Genomic DNA, 16850 nt, shown 5'->3' with positions numbered 1-16850 from the left:
CACCAACATGTTTAATCGCGGGGGGTACTTGGCTGTCTTTCCCAAGCTGTAGCCAATTGAGCACATAAAGAGCTTTCAGCAAACGAGCGGCAGGCGTCTTGTCCAAAGCGTCTGCCCTTTCACTCCGAATGTCCCCCTTCTGTCTCAAAAGAAGTGCCTTTAAGGACGCATGGGCACGCTCAATAATAGCTTGTCCAGTAGAATTGCCAGAAACACCGGTAGAATGCTGCACACCCCATTGTAAAAGAAACTGGGCAGTGCGATGCGAAACATAACCTCCGCCATTATCAGTCTTAATGAGCGCAGGAACCCCCATAACAGCAAAACAGGCTTGCCAATGCTTAATCACATCGCGGGAGCTGGTAGAGGTTAATGCTGTTGCCCAAATGAAGCCAGAAAAAGTATCAATGGTAACATGAAGATTGCGCAAGGTGCCAAACTCAGCAAACGTGGTAACATCAGACTGCCAAATTTGAAGGGACAAAAGGCCACGGGGATTAACACCGGATACAAGGGGCAACACATGTTGACAATCAGGGCAGGAGGCCACAATAGCGCGAGCATCGGTAATAGAAATCGCAAACTGGCGTGCCAAAGCACGAGCAGACTGGTGAAAAAATTCATGAGAGACCCGTGCCTGAGCAAAGGAATTTGGAACTTGGGCAGCACCAACCAAATGATCAATCAGGGCATTGCCTTCGGCAAGACCATCCTGCAGTCCAGAATGGCTCCTAATGTGCATAACAAAATAAGGGCACCGGCGAGCATTCAGCAAATGCCACAGCTGAAAAAGAGCAGTCCACAAAACGGAATTCGTGACTCGGCCCAACAGGGATCGTTCCAAACGACGAAGCACACCCACAGCATACAAGGAGTCACTAACAATGTTCAATGGAGTATCGGGCCACTTTTCAAAGGTTCGAACAATAGCACGAAGCTCCAGAACCTGTAAGGAGCCATCAGCAAGGACAAATTCGTGGTGCCAGCGATTATCAGCAAACCAAAGAAGTCCCGCACGCTGAGCACTACTGCTGGCGTCTGTAAAAACGGTGAGGGCAGCAACAGGACTGGACCGTAACATCAGAGCTTTCTCAAGGGCAGCATAGTAGCAAAACCGATGTGGGGAAAATGGCTGCTAAACTGACCGGCATAATCCAAGGTGGCAAGTACAAATGAAAGGTGAGTAACAAGCAACTGAGTCACGGTAGCATCATCAAAGGGCAAATAAATCATGTGCGGATCCATGCCCGCAATGGCTAACAAACGCTGTCGGGCCACTCGAATAAGATGAGCGACTGCATCAAGTCGCGTGGTCACGGTGGTGGCATAATGCGAGGGCGGAAAATCCACTCAATGCCCACAAGTGGATCTAAAAGGGCTTCATGCCACTGAAAAAGCAGGGCCGTCAGGGAAATATCCGTGGACAAAATGGCCAAAAAAACAGGTAAATCCGGATAAATGCGTCTGGAGTACCACGTGGCTAACTTATTTGCAATGGTTTGCAGGGCAACATGATGTTCAGCTTGAAGAGAGCGAGGCTCATCCGGGGCACGACCACCCTTAAGCAAGGAAAGAAAGGGTGCAAGATCCTCATTTGTAATACCACAGAGACCGCGAATCCACTGCAGGTCACCCACAAAACATTGCACATCATGTAAATTATGAATATCCAGTTGAAGGGTTAAGTTCTGTGGCCGCACAATCGAATCGGTTATCTCCATACCAAGATACCGATACGGGGCTTGCTGTTGAATCTTTCTGGGGCAATGACCAAACCAGCCTTTAGTAACACAGAGTCAATCTCAACAATGGCTGCTTCCATTGAAAGGTGGGCGCTGGTAAACAAAAGATCATCCATGTAATGATAAATAATCCAGTCAGGATGTGCCGCTCGCAGGGGCGCTATGGCCCAAGCAACATACAACTGACAAATGGTAGGAGAATTTTTCATACCTTGTGGCAGAACAGTCCATTGATACCGCTTGACAGGTTCAGCCTTATTAACAGAAGGCACGGAAAAGGCAAACTTCTCTCGGTCCGCAGGATGCAAAGCAATGGTAAAAAAGCAATCCTTGAGATCAATAACAAGCAAGGGCCATCCATGCGGAAGCATAGTAGGTGTGGGCAGCCCAGGTTGGAGGGCGCCCATGTCCTTCATCACAGCATTAACAGCTCGCAGATCTTGTAACAAACGCCAGCGCCCAGGTTTTTTGGGTATGGTAAAAATAGGAGTATTCCAGGGGCTAAGGGAAGGTTCAAGATGACCCTTAGCCAGTTGTTCCTGCACAAGTTCATGTACTCGGGCGAGCTTGTCTTTGTGCAACGGCCACTGAGCGACCCAGACCAGTGTGGTGGTTGTCCATTCCAGCTGTAGGATCGGCCGCCCCTCAATGGCCGCTAGGCAAAAGGTGAATTCTGCAACACAACGCCCCAATGACTTAAGCAATCTCGACCTAATAACCAGATCGGAGCCTGCATCACGTCGGGGTCACCATTTGTTGCGTCGCACGGCGGACCTGGACAAAGCTCAACAGTCAATTTGATTGGAAGCAGAGTCATTTATTTCTCTCCAGCATACATCTTTATACTCTTGAAGCAGGCAAGCAAGCAGTTGCTAATTGGTTAACAAAATACACACAAGCACTGCTATAACTTCATAGGGTAACATCATCCTAGACAACTTCTAATTTATTATCCTATTATACCTGCTAGAGAGAAGTTAGCCAAGGCCAACTTCTCATAACAAAACTCACAACCTAATTAACCCAACCTGAAAACCTAAACATCTCAGGCTTCCCACACTATCTCCTAAAAACCTAAACATCTTAGCTTCCCACACTACCAGCTGCCAAGCTAGCAAAATATTCCCAACATAGGTGCTTCACTACACAATGATTCTGTTCTCACTGAATTGTCACTTCCAATTGCTCAGACCAGCTCCCCCAGCACACTCCTGGCTGTGCATTAGTGTAAGTGTGTCCATGGCTGAACAACAAGAGTTCCTGCCCATTTCCCTTCCGGCTGGAGCATGATTAGAGTGTGTTTGTGGTTAACGACATTGCTATAGATTGTTGTTCAGTCCCCACACTGACAATTCAGACCGTCCCGTTCCTATTCGAATCTGCACCAGATCATGCCAATAGCCGGAGTCAGGATTTCTCTGGGGCACTGAAATGTTTCAGGGGGTTGGTGCATGAACTCAGCCTTGCATCCATCCCTGATGTTTCATGGACTAACAACAGCAGCGTAACGAAAGAGCTGATCCAATATCTCACTGTCAGAGGTGAAGGTGGCCTCGTCCCGTCTGCATGACCATTGCCATTGCAGGAGAGAAGGTTTCAGTGGAATCGAATGCCCTGGCTCAAACAAGAGACACAGGGAGGTTTTGCTATTCATGGATCTGTGAACAGGAAATTGTGTCTGTGTGTGAAATTGAGGAGGGAAATGAAACGTCCCCATGGTGGCCCAATGCCCTAAGGAATGTGGGCGATGGACTCCGGCTGGGAAATGATTTTACAGGATCAATGTATTGCCCTGATTAAAAGCTATGGCTAAAAGGCAGCCACTGTTGTTAGTACCTGAACCTGTGTAGGGACACCCGAGTGGGTATCAAGTCCATTGCCTTAACCAGGGGTAGTCAATTATTTTATCAAAATTCAAATTTCTTGGTCAAGGCATAGTCAATGTATAGACGCCAGAGAAAATAATACACTGATAATAAGAAGAAGAATATAGAAATATTTTGCAGTCACTATGGGCATAACTATGATAATTGTTTTGTGTTTCACTCTTTATATATGGCACCTCCTTCCTTCCCTTTAGACTTCTAGTTTACCAAGGGTAAAACTAAACATCTCTTCAGATACCAGATACCATTCCTGCTAGCTACATGGGGATTTGATGTAGCTGCTTTCAATCCTCTGGCTCTGCCAGGATAAGTAACATTTCAGGCGGTCACTGAACTGAAGGAGGGAGATCATTTTTTGACATGTTACGCCTCCTCTTAAAGGTGTTTGTCTGGCTGCCTCGGTTCCCAGGTCTCTTCTGAGGGAAGAAAGTTTCTGTGCAAAATACCAAAACTTTTAACAGAGCGGAGGGAAAGGCAACGGCCACATGATGAGGCCAATATGTACCACAACATGATTTTTATATGGGATGACTCTGAACACTGACTGATCTGCACTCTCTTGTGTTTGAAGAGATGTTGAGTTTTGCATTTGGGAACCTATAAGGCTGAAGCAATGTTATGGATAGTGACACTGCGATTGAAGGGTTATTTAAGGTTGTAAAAATTGTTAAAAACACTGAGCTTAAACTTGAACGGCCTGTTATTAAAGGCTGGTTTCCCCACGTTGGTTCCATAAGCTCTGCTAGAAAGGCCCTGGGTTCTCTCCTGCCTCGCTGGGAACTAGAGGGAATCGTCCCCTGCTGCCCTTGGCTCCAGGCTGATTTTTCTGGGGAGGGGGCGTGGAATTGATTTGTTTGCTGTTGAGAAGGGAGCCAGGCCAGTTCTCAGGGAACAAGAACTCCCAGCATCTGCCCAGCCCAGCCCAGGCTGCTGCCCTGTCCCAGCCTCTGTTCCCTGGGGCCCTGCGTGTTTGACTCTAGAGCAGGCCGGGAGCAGCAGCTGAGGCAGAGGACACCTGGGCTGGGCAGATAGGAGGGAGTTTAGCAAGTGGAAATGGTAAAACCGCAGTGAAGTATTACCTTGGACTCGACGGGATTTCTCCATTGGTCTGTCTGCTTTGGGGCAGGGACAATGACACGTCCTGCTGCATTCATCATTTCAAAGGGGGGTTTAGGATTTTCATTCTCAGACACGGTGCACAAAGCAGGACTCAACCCAGGGTGCAAACGAAATGAGCCACTCACAGGTTCTGGCAGCCACAATGAGCCTTTGGTGCAAGAGCTCAGACCTGCCCCTGTCCCAGAGGGAGGGGGGTGTCTACAAGGGGCTTGGACCACTGATCTATCAGCACCTAACTCCCAAACTTTCAGTAACTCTATCATCAGTGCCCGTAAGTGTAATTTAAACCATGAGAAAAACCACCCAAGGCTAGACCAAAGGCCCATCTAGCTCTGAATCTTGTCCTCTGATAGTAGCCAATACCAGGTGCCCCCAAAGCCACCACTGGGAGTTGAACCCAGGATCACCTGTTTACAAGGGGGGTGCTTTAGCCAACTAAGCCATGGTGCCTGCCTGAGTGTAAGACCTAGTGTCTGCCCACACCTGACTCCCTGCCATCTCCACCAGGCCCTGACAAGCTTTCCTTGTGTTTGGATTCTGCAAAGCAGAGGAGCAGGTGACGTTTTCCTTGCAAGCTGTGTGTGTGAGTGAATCTTTGGCCAGGTCTGCTCTACAAAGTTGTTTCAGCAGAAATATATTGCTCAGGTGTGTGAAGAACACACAACGCTCCCTCGGTCGGCAGCTTGGTGTGGCTGGTGTACACACTGCAATGCCACGTCTGGCAACAAAACTGCCCTGTTTTGGTGACAAAATAAAACCACTTTGATGAGAGGCCTAGAGCTTTTTGCAGCAAACTTACAATGACAGAGTGCCAGTGTAAATGCTGCTGGTCATTAAATCACCATAACTGGCCTCCGCCAGTATCCCACAATGCCCGCCGTGAACTCACCTGCCCTGCATTCCTGCTAAAGAGGCTGGGCCCCTCCCCTTTCCTAGCTCCAGGAAGTTCTGGTAGCTGAGCCTGCTGCTCTGCTCCGGCAGCCAGGAGCAAATCACGGCCGTGGAATGCTGCTCTCCGGCCCTGCGAACACAGAGCAGGGGGCGGGAACTTCCATACATGGGGGGGCCACCAGCATCTGAACTGTGACACCCCATGACACCCCTTCCCTTGAGGAGGCTCTTACCTTCTAAACAGGGACGGCTGTTTTCTAGTAAAATCACTAAAAGGGAAGGAGAAAACTGGAAAGAGGTTCCTCCTGGCGCTCACGTCCGTGAACCCGAATACTCTCTCAGTCCTCAAAGAGAGACCTGGAGAAGGAGACTTGCTGGAGCAAAGCCACAGGGGTCTCTGAGGTTTCCCTGGCCCCTCGCCCCTGTCCTGCCTGGCTGATGTCAGCATCTCTCTGTGAGGTCACCACCTCCCCACCACCTTGGACCAATAGTCTGAGGTCCTGCAAAAGGCCTTTGTGATGTCACTGCCGCACCCCTCCCTCGCTGTGCCAATGTCCTGCCCCTGGCCAGGTACTTTGGAGGTTTGAGCTACTCCCTGTGGATCACCCCACTCAAGGAGCGTTCGTTCTAGGCAGCAAGCCGGCTAGACAGGGAAACATCAGATGCTGCTCCCAGTGCTACACTCAGTTTTTCAGAAATTAGTCGACTTTATGGCCAGAAGAGACCATTAGAGCATCTAATCTGACCCCCTGCATATCACAGGCCTCCTGTAGGACACAAGAGGTACTTTGGGGGCAAAGACATTCCAGAAAGGCATCTAGTCTTCATGAAATGACATCAAGAGATGGAGAATCCACCACTTTCCTTGGTAGCTTGTTCCTGTGGTGAATCATCCTCGCTGTTGACTATGTTGTAATATGAATTTGTCTCTTTTCACCTTCCAGCCATTGGGTCTTGTTATGCCTTTCTCTGCTAGATTAAAGAGCCCTTTAATACCCAATCTTTTCTCTCCATTAAGGCACTTCAACACTTCAATGAAGTCACCTTTCTATCTTTTGATAAGCTAAACAGATTGAGCTCTTTCAATAGCTCACTAGAAGGCATTTTTCTCCAGCCCTCAGAACATTTGGTGGCTTTTTGCTGCCTCAGCTCCAATTTCACAACATCTTTTTCAAACGAGGACACCAAAACTGGAGGCAGTATTCCAATATCTGTTCTGTCCCTATTTCAAACTTGTGCTCTGCTTCCAGGGAACACCCCAGCCAGACAAGTTGGTGTCAGATCTGCCTCGCCTGCTTGATGGCCCACTAAGGACCATCAGCTATACAATCGACCCATTGAGAGAAGGCAGAAACGCCTTGTGACTCAGCAAGGTCTGCAGGGACCTGCCTATGGACAGAACTCTAAGGTTTTTCTATGCCACGTGCTGGACAGAGTGTCCTTGGGACAAAGAAAGCAAAGACCACATGGCAAGAGACTATAAAAGGCTGATTCCTCATCTCCATCTTGTCTCCATTACTGCTTCATACCTCTGGAGAGACTTTGCTACAAACTGAAGCTCTGTACAAAGGACTGAATGACCCATCCCAGCTGTGGATGGACTCCAGAGACTTGATTTGAACCTGCAGTTTATTCCATCACTGCTACAAGCCTGAACCAAGAACTTTGCCATTACTGGATGTAACTGATGCCTTTAACAATTTTAACTCTCATCCATATTTCTTACTTTTTATGAATAAACCTTTAGATTTTAGATGCTAAAGGATTTGCAAGAGCGTGATTTGTGGGTAAAATCTGACTCGTCTATTGACCTGCATCTGCGGCTTGGTCCTTTGGGGTCCGTTGAGAGAACGTTTTTTCTTTTACTGGGGTATAGGTTTTCATAACCATTCATCCCCATAAGGAGTGGTGCTAGTGGTGATACAAGGGAACTGGAATAGCTGACGGAATTGGTTCTATGATGTCCGATTGGCCAGTGGGGTAAAACCAAAGTCCTCTCTGCATGGCTGGTGTGACGTGCTTTAATAGTAAAGGGCACCCAGCCTCGGGCTGTGACTGCCCTGCTCCAAGCAATTTGTCCTGAATTGATACTCTCAGCAGTGTCCCGCCAGTGGTCGCACTGTTACAGGGGTCATCCGGGATTACAGCTGGGAACTCTCCGAAGCTCAGGATGCGCTTCCTCAGCTAGGGGAAGTACGTAACCCACACACCCCCAGGGTGTGGTGGGGTGTCCCAGCTAGTGGCACCGAGATCACTTAGAGGGAGCAATAAAACATGTCTTCTATACAGCCCTCGCTAACAGCCAGGTGGCTTTTAGTTCATGCTGTAGAGGCCCCCACACTAAGCTCCAGAGGTCCCCGGTTCAATCCCGCCCACCACCGCGTCACCAACCTGGATCTGTCAGAATAACAGAGGCAGCTGCCACCCCAAGGAGACAGCTGCCATGCCACATCCGGCTGAGAAGAGGTACCAAGCAGCGAGTTGACACCCTTCAGAGCTTCCTGTGATAAACTGTGAGCTTAGGACAATAGTGGGATGGTGAGAACTGTTGCCCTCAGAGTGGCCTGGGTCAGAGCCCATGGGAGGTCTTGGGCTCCCCCCCACGCCATCTGCTGCATCCTTCCCCAAAAGGGCCAAAACCTGACCAAGAGGCAACATTCCCATGAGCAAAGGCCATCACGAGGCATCTGTCTTTGAAAGTTTGCAGAGGATGCGGGAGCAGAAAGGGGAGAGAGGATGAGGTTGGCTCTTGGGAAGAGGGAGCCTTATGGGAATATCATGTTTACCATCAACCCAATGATCAGATCATTGATGCCTAGAATCTTCCCGGACATGCTGTAATTGATTGGATCTAGGTTTTAAAATGGGTACCACATTTGCAGATGGAGAAATGTCAGCGAGTTGAGTGGAAGGCCATTGCAAGCTCAGCTAATTAGGCAATGTGGCTTATGCCCCATCTAACAAGGTCCTTAAACAATAGCTCCCAGTTTTCATTCACATTGTTCTGTTTAGTGTTTTTCTCCAAAACACTTTTACTAAACCTTTGGGTCAGCTTTGGAAAGTTGGCCCTTTCAGCGCACCAAATATAAGTATTGCTGGTGGGGACTGCCCTCTATTGGTCACAAGAACGGCCATACTGGATCAGACCAATGGTCCAGCCAGCTCAGAATCCTGTCCTCCCACAGTGGCCAATGCAAGGTGCCCGCGAGGGAATCGACAGAACAAGGAATCATCAAGCGATCCATCCCCATTCCCAGATTCTGGCAAACAGAGGCTGAGGACAGTTCAAGGGCATGTTTCTTTATCCCTGCCCATCCTGGGTAATAGCCAATGATGGACCCATCCTCCATCAACTTATCTAGTTCTTTGGTGGACCCTGTTATAGTCTTGGCCCTCACAACATCCTCTGGCAAAGTTTCCCCAAGTTGACTGTGTGTTGGGTGAAGAAATACTTCCTTTGGTTTGTTTTAAACCTGATGCCTATTCATTTCATCGGGTGGCCCTAGTTCTTGTGTTATGAGGAGTAAATAGCACTTCCTTACAGATCCAGACTAACACAGCTACCCCTCTGATACTTCCTTATTTACTTTCTCCAAACCCATCATCATTTTATAGACCTCTATCCTAGCCCCCCCCTTCGTCATCTCTTTTCCAAGCTGAAAACTCCCCTCAGTCTTATTAATCTCACCTCACATGGAAGCTGTTCCATACCCCAATCATTTTGGTTGCCCTTTTCTGTGCCTTTCCCAATTCAGATATATCTTTTTGAGACGAGGGACCAGCTCCAGTATTCAAGATGTGGGCATAACACAGATTTATAGACAGGCAATATTATATTTCTGTCTCACTAGCCATCCCTTTCCTAAGGACTTCCCAACATTTTGTTCACTTTTTTGACTGCCAATGCACATTGAGTAGATGCTTTCAGAGAAGTATCCACAGTGACTCCAAGACCGCTTTCTTAAGTTGTAAGAGCTAATTTATACCCCATCAGTTTAGCTGTAGAATTGGGATCATGTTTTCCCATGTGCATTACTTTGCATTGATCCACATTGAATTTCATCTGCCTTTTTGCTGCCCAGTCACTCAGTTTGGTGAGATCCCTTTGTCACATTTTGCACTCTCTTTTGGACGTAACTAAATTGAGTTGGTTTGTATCATCTGCAAATGTTGCCACCTCACTGTTTACCCCTTTTTCCAGATCACTGAGGAGTATGTTGAGCAGTGCTGGTCCCAGTACAGACCCCAGGGGGACACCACTATTTACCTCCCTCCATTCTGAAAATCAGACCCTTTCTTTCTTGCCTTTGAACCAGTTACCTATCCCAGAGAGGACCTTCCATCTTATCCCATTTTGCTTCAGAGCCTTTGGGGAGAGACCTTCTCAAAGGTTTTCTGAAAATCTAAGTATACTATATCCACGGGATCACCTTTATCCACATGCTTGTTGACTCCCTCAAAGAATTATAGTTGATTTGTGAGGCATGATTTTCCTTTACAAAAACCATGTTCATTCTTCCCCAATGTAAGCGGGGGCAGACTCACCCAACGGCGCCTCCTGCTGGTCATCTTGGGAATTAGCTCTCCAGGCATCAGAGCACCCTCTGCAGGCCGGTGATCTGCCTTACCTCAGCTGGCCCCCGTCCCTCCCAGGACCCCAGTGCCCCTTTTACCCTGGCAGTACCCCCTGGCAGTAGCCCCACAGTTCTGGGTCTCCCCCTCCCAGGGGACCCCACCCACTATCCCCACTTCACCTCAGTCTTGGCTACTGCCCAGTCTCCATCCAGCCCCCGTTCACTGGGGCAGACTGCAGTGTGAGCCACTCACCACAGGCAAAGGGGTTTGGACCTGCCGCCTCTGCTTCCCCCTGGGCTGCCCCATTGCAGCCCTGCACCTATTCAGCCTATAGTGAGGCCTGCAGCCTGGGGCTTTCCAGGCCAGAGCTCCCAGCTCCTCTGGCCCTTCCCCAGCCCTGCTCCCACTCTAGGTGTCTTGCTTGGGTCCCTGCAGCCAGGCCCTTCTCTCACTACAAGCAGAGGGAGACTGACTGGGCTCCTGGCTCACAGCCTCTTCTAGGGGCCAGCTGGGCCTGACTGGGGCATGGCCACAGCTGAGCCTGCTTCCCCCAGTCAGCCCAGGCTCCTTGCCCCAGCCCTCTCCTGGGCGCTTCAAGCCCCGCAGGGCAGGAGCAGGGGACCACCCGCTACACCCAGCAAATTCTGTTCACCGATGGGTCTAATCATTGGGCTCTACAATTCCACCCAATTTGCCCTAGTACTGACGTTAGACTTAGTGGCCTGTAATTGCCAACTGCGTCTCTGGAGCCTTTTCATACACTGCTCCAGCCAGGGACTAAAGGCCGCCCCAGACTTTCCCTTTCTCCCTTCTGGGAAATCAAGTTCAAGTTCTACAAGGAGCTAAAGAAGCCTCAAACCTGCATCTGAATTAATGTCGCTTTTCTCACTGCCTGACACAAACAAATGTCATTTCAATCCCAGGTGAGTCCACTTCAGTCATTCCTCAGCCCCATTCCCTCACCCTCCTGCCTTAGCTTAGGGCATTGCGCCACCCTGTGAGCATTTCATGTCCCTCCTCAGTTTCACATACAGACACAATTTCCTTTGCCGTTCAACGAACAGCAAAACCTTTCTGTGTCTCTAGTCTGAGCCAGGGCATTCAATTCCATTGAAACCTTTGCTCCTGCAATGGCAACGGTCAGACAGAGGACGTGACCCTTCGGCCCTGAGAGTGAAATACTCACTCTCCTTTTTCTTCAAGCTGCTGTTGTTAGTCCATAAAACATGTATCATGGAATAAAAAGCTGCATTTACTCCAGGGTGAGGAAAGAAAGGAGCCACCAACTCCCCGAAAAATCTCTGTGCCCCAGAGAGAACCTGCCCCTGCTGTTGGAATCACTGATGTGCTTCAGCTACAATGGGGAGAGCATCTGCTCTCAGGGGGTTATAGCTCAGTGGTAGCGTGTTTGACTGCAGATCAAGTGGTCCCTGCTTCAAATCCAAGTGCCCTCTAATAAGCCTCTTATTTTTTTTTTATTTTTGAAAAAAGGGAAAATATTTTGATTTCCATTCTCCATTATGTTCAGAAGCTCCACTATATGGGGATGCTTGAAATGAATGTAACACTCAACATTTCACTGTCCAAATGCATAAAAATCTAGCAAACCTGTCCATCAGCTGAAATCAGTTCCAATCCTCTAAGTGTCTAGTTTATGTTTTCATCAATTAAACAAAGGGATCAAATGAATGTACATTTGCAGATCCCTCTTCTCCAGGCTGTGCTGTGCAGAAGAACAAGAACCACATCCAGTTGGGGTTCAGGAGTCTGACGAGCAAAGGCAACTTGGTGCGGGCTAAAGTCACCAGCACTTTGGCTCCTTCCCATTCAACCAGCAGTTGGGCCCCCAGGACAAGGCATGAGAAGAAGACAGTGGCTGTGAGCAGGAAAATAGCCACCAAGAAGCTGGCTAAAGCTGTCAAGATCCCCAGGTAGGTCACCATGCCCATGTCTAGAATGTACTGACTGCAGCAGGGACCAAAAAGGCAGAGAAAAGCCCTCAAAAGTTCTAAGCTGCCAAGCCCCAGAAGGTGATCAAAATCCTACCTAAAATCAAGACAGGATAAGGCTAATGTCACCTCCAAAGCCAGGGCTAAGAAGGTAACACTGAGAAAGAAGTGGCGAGATTTCCATTGGGATGACTCCTGCTCCCCAATGGCTCTGTTATGAATCACCATGGACCACCCCGAGAGATCAAAGTCCTGCAGGACAAACAGCCCCATGGCCAGTATAATGAAGTGGTGGCAGTGGGGGGAAGTGCTGTGTTTTGTGTAACACCTGCCAGGTGGGTGATGCACTGACAGGGCAGCTGCCCATGAGCTCATTCTCTTCCATCTGCTTCTGCTGTTATTTCAGAGCCGGCACTAGCGGGAGTGTGTCCCTGTCACTTCACCAGCTGTAGAACAGGCTCTGTCTGCAGCCCAGCTCTGATTAATCCCACTTTTAATGTATTCCTACGCGATACTTTCCCATTTCTCTGCCTCATTCTAACATTCCGGTCAGAGACTGAATATGGGGAGGGATGGACTAATTTGTGTGACATTCGGTAAGTTGCCATCGTATGTGACTGAAACCTCTGCTGGAGGTGGGCAGGAGCCTGTTACACACACAAAATAGCTAAGCTTGACTAAACTACCTGCTACACATTCAAACCCTCCTGTACACACAAAACAGAAGTTGGGGCTCTGAGAAATGGCAACTTTCCTTTAACACAGATCATTGTTTTCTGTACTTCCAGAGGCACTGAAATAGCAGCTGTTTAAAGGTAATGTGCTTCTACTTCATGATCAGCAGCAGAGCCTCTGTAAATTTACCACCCGTAGAGTTGATTGTTTCTAACTGCAGGGTTAGCCAGACCATTCAGTAACATTATCGCTCTGTCTACAAAGCCTTTGGTTAGTGATGAATCATGAGACTTATCCTCCCTGCTCTAATTCCACTGTGTCATAGGTTTGTTCCCCACTTTGAACTTTAGCGTCCACAAGATGGGGACCTGCATGGACTCCTCTAAACTAAAATCCTAGTTTAGATCTGGTAAAGCTGCCACCAGCCAAGTTTTTAGCGTCTGGCACACTTCCTGTTCCCCAAACTTTCCTGGGAACACAGATCCAAACTCCTTGAATCTTAACACAAAGAGGATTCCCTATCCCCCTTCCCTTCCCCTCCCCTAGTCCTTGGGAGAGATACCTTGATTCAAGCTTATTGAATCAAAGAAAGAGGGATTCACTTTTTTCCCCCTCCTCTTCCCCTGAAAATCCAAACAAGGGGAAAAAATCAATCAAGTTCTAAAAAGAAAAGATTTTATTAAAAGAGAGAAAGTAAGTACACTATCTCTGTAACACCAGGATGAAAAATATACAGGGTCTAGCTTATCAACCTGGAGAGGCTTTCCCCCTCCCCTTCTTTCTCAGAATAATCAAAGTAACAGCAAACAGAAATAAAGATATTTCTTCAGCAAACATACAATTGCAAATGTAGAAATTAATTATAAGACTAAACCGCCTTTCTAATACTTCAGGAAAACTTGGAGAACTTGGAGATATGTCTGGCCTCTCTTAGATCCAAAAAGAGAACGGCAACCCCAACAAAGAACACAAAGACTTCCCTCCCCAGAGATTTGAAATTCTCTTATCCCTTGATTGGTCCTCTGGTCAGGTGTTCATCAGGTTACTGAGCTTGTTAACCCTTTACAGGTAAAAGAGACCTTAACCCTTAACTATCTGTTTATGACACACTGACTCCAGTGCTCTTTTCCCAGTTCTGGTTCCAAGAAAATAAACAAATTAAAACAACCTTCAGAACATGCTGTGGGAAAGTGGAAATAATTCAGTTTCTTCTGTGTCTTGTGTGTGTCTATTTGCTTTGTGTGTGTGACCGGTGGGGCTTTTTGTTTGCTCCTGGCAGGTTCAACCCTGTCAGATTTCTCTGTGGGGAGGGGCCAGAGAAAACAGACACCCTGGCCTTCCAGGTTGGGATTAGGCAAAGGAATAACAACCCTGTCCCAGAAAAAACAAAAAATGTTACAGAAAAAGTGGTAGGAACAGTGCTAGAGAAACTGGTAAATAATCACAATGCCCAGGCTTGAAGTAATCGGAAACACAGAATTCAAAAAGCAAAGCTCAGGGGTTATTGGGGGTTTATTCTCTGAGCTTAGCCATGTGCTATAGCACAGGGAGCACTTTGGGACGTCTCCCATCCCACAACAGGGGAAAGGAAAAAGATTCTTAGGCTCTAGCACGGATTGAAGGAGGATGGTGATGGGGAATAAGGGAATCCCTCTGTCTTACCCTAACTACGTCTGTTGTTACAATGGGTGAAATGACATTTTTCCCTATCCCTGCCCTGTTCCCAGGGGCGGCTCTAGAAATCAGGCTGCCCCAAGCAGCGCGGTGCGCTGCGCCGCCTTCCGGTCGCGGCAGGTCCCCTCTTCCCGCGGCTCCGGTTGAGCTCCCGCAGGGAGGCCTGCGGCAGATCAACCGGAGCCCGGGAGGAGCGGACCTGCCGCAGGCATGAGTGCGGCGGGTGCCGTGGTCCCGCGGCTCCGGTTGAGCTCCCGCAGGCATCCCTGCGGGAGCTCAACCGAGCCGCGGAAGAGACCCGCCGCAGTCATGCCTGCGGCAGGTCCACGAGCCAAATGCCGCCCCGGGAAAGGAGCCCACGCCTGCTTGGCGCGCTGGTGTCTAGAGCCGCCCCTGCCTGTTCCTGCTCTTTGTTATAGTTCAATATATTTTAAGTGTGGAAAACGATAATAAAAATATCTGCTCCCCAGCACAACCTGAAGCAACATCAGAGCAACTGGGAATGAAACAATTTGTTCCCCAAGGGAGAACTCGATGACTAACAGTTGCTGTGAAATGGGGGAACAGTATAACCGTGATGCTCAGGGTTTGTTTAGACTAGGGAAAGTGATGGAGTTTAGGTCAGGTCAAGGGGAAAGCTAATGCCAACCCCTGCACCTGGGCTGCATCTGCACTACAAATGTTTACATTAAGATCACTAACTTGAGCAGCCAACGCCATGTACAGCCCTAGTGGATGTCAGGCTCAGGTAGTTTTTGCCTCAGTGTAGCTTGTTGGGATCAAACCTCTCCCCCACCTGGAGCTGATGAACATTCCTGGCCGGAGGGACACACACTCCTTCGACTCAAAGGAAAGGAGTTGATAGAAAAGATCACAGGACTGACCCCAAAGAAGGGTGAGCTGCAAAAGGCAGAAGAAGGCAACTGATCTGGTGGAGCTGAGAGACCTTGGTGAAGATGGTGCAAAAATCACTATGTGGGAATTAGCAAATGTAATTAAAAAAACAAAACTTTGGCCAGCCCTAGTCAAGGGATTTATTACAGTTCTCTCTCATGTGGATGTTGTGATGTCTAATAAGGTGTGAGCTCTGAATGAAGCTTTTCCCACACTCAGAGCACGTGTAGGGCATCTCCCCAGTGTGGATTCTCTGATGTGTAATAAGGTTTGAGCGCCGATTGAAGCTTTTCCCGCACTCAGAGCACGTGTAGAGCGTCTCCCCTGTGTGGATTCTCTGATGTGTGATAAGGTGAGAGCTCAGCCTGAAGCTTTTCCCGCACTCAGAGCATGTGTAGGGCTTCTCCCCAGTGTGGATTCTCTGATGTGTAATAAGGTTTGAGCGCTGATTGAAGCTTTTCCCGCACTCCGAGCATGTGTAGGGCATCTCCCTTGTGTGGATTCTCTGATGTGTGATAAGGTTTGAGCTCTGCTTGAAGCTTTTCCCGCACTCAGAGCACGTGTAGGGCATCTCCCCTGTGTGGATTCTCTCATGGCTGATAAGGTCAGAGCTCAGCCTGAAGCTTTTCCTGCACTCAGAGCATGTGTAGGGCTTCTCCCCAGTGTGGATTCTCTGATGTGTAATAAGGTTTGAGCGCTGATTGAAGCTTTTCCCGCACTCCGAGCATGTGTAGGGCATCTCCCGAGTGTGGATTCTCTGATGTGTGATAAGGTTTGAGCTCTGCTTGAAGCTTTTCCCGCACTCAGAGCACGTGTAGGGCATCTCCCCTGTGTGGATTCTCTCATGGCTGATAAGGTCAGAGCTCAGCCTGAAGCTTTTCCTGCACTCAGAGCACGTGTAGGGCTTCTCCCCAGTGTGGATTCTCTGATGTGTAATAAGGTTTGAGCGCCGATTGAAGCTTTTCCCACAGTCAGAGCATGTATAGGGTGTCTCCCCAGTGTGGATTCTCTGATGTGTGATAAGGGCAGAGCGCCGATTGAAGCTTTTCCCACACTCAGAGCATGTGTAGGGTGTCTCCCCAGTGTGGATTCTCTCATGTCTGATCAGGTGTGAGCTCCGCCCGAAGCTTTTCCCGCACTCAGAGCAGGTGTAGGACGTCTCCCCAGTGTGGATTCTCTGATGTGCAATAAGGTTTGAGCGCCGATTGAAGCTTTTCCCGCACTCATGGCACATGTAGCGTCTCTCTTCCATGTTGATTCTGTTGCGTGGAATAAGGGCTGAGTGGCTACTGTAGTTTTCCTCTGGCCTCTGCTGAGTCTCACAGGCTTTTGTGTTTTCTGGGAGTGCACAACTCCTGGAAACATTCCCTTTGGATCTTCCTGATAACAGCCAATGTGGATCTACTTGCACAGTGTCTTCCTGCTGGGGTTTCTCCTCCTCGTTT

The 16850-nt window shown here is 48.7% G+C and overlaps 1 pseudogene; it reads right to left on the bottom strand.

Moving 5' to 3' along the window:
• LOC120381497 overlaps nucleotides 1–16850 on the bottom strand; it is a 265866-nt pseudogene that overhangs the window by 127542 nt on the left and 121474 nt on the right.

Source organism: Mauremys reevesii, linkage group 14 (genome assembly GCF_016161935.1).
Source record: "Mauremys reevesii isolate NIE-2019 linkage group 14, ASM1616193v1, whole genome shotgun sequence".
In the NCBI taxonomy this organism is placed as follows: Eukaryota; Metazoa; Chordata; order Testudines; family Geoemydidae; genus Mauremys; species Mauremys reevesii.
This window is presented reverse-complemented; position numbering and strand designations above follow the sequence as displayed.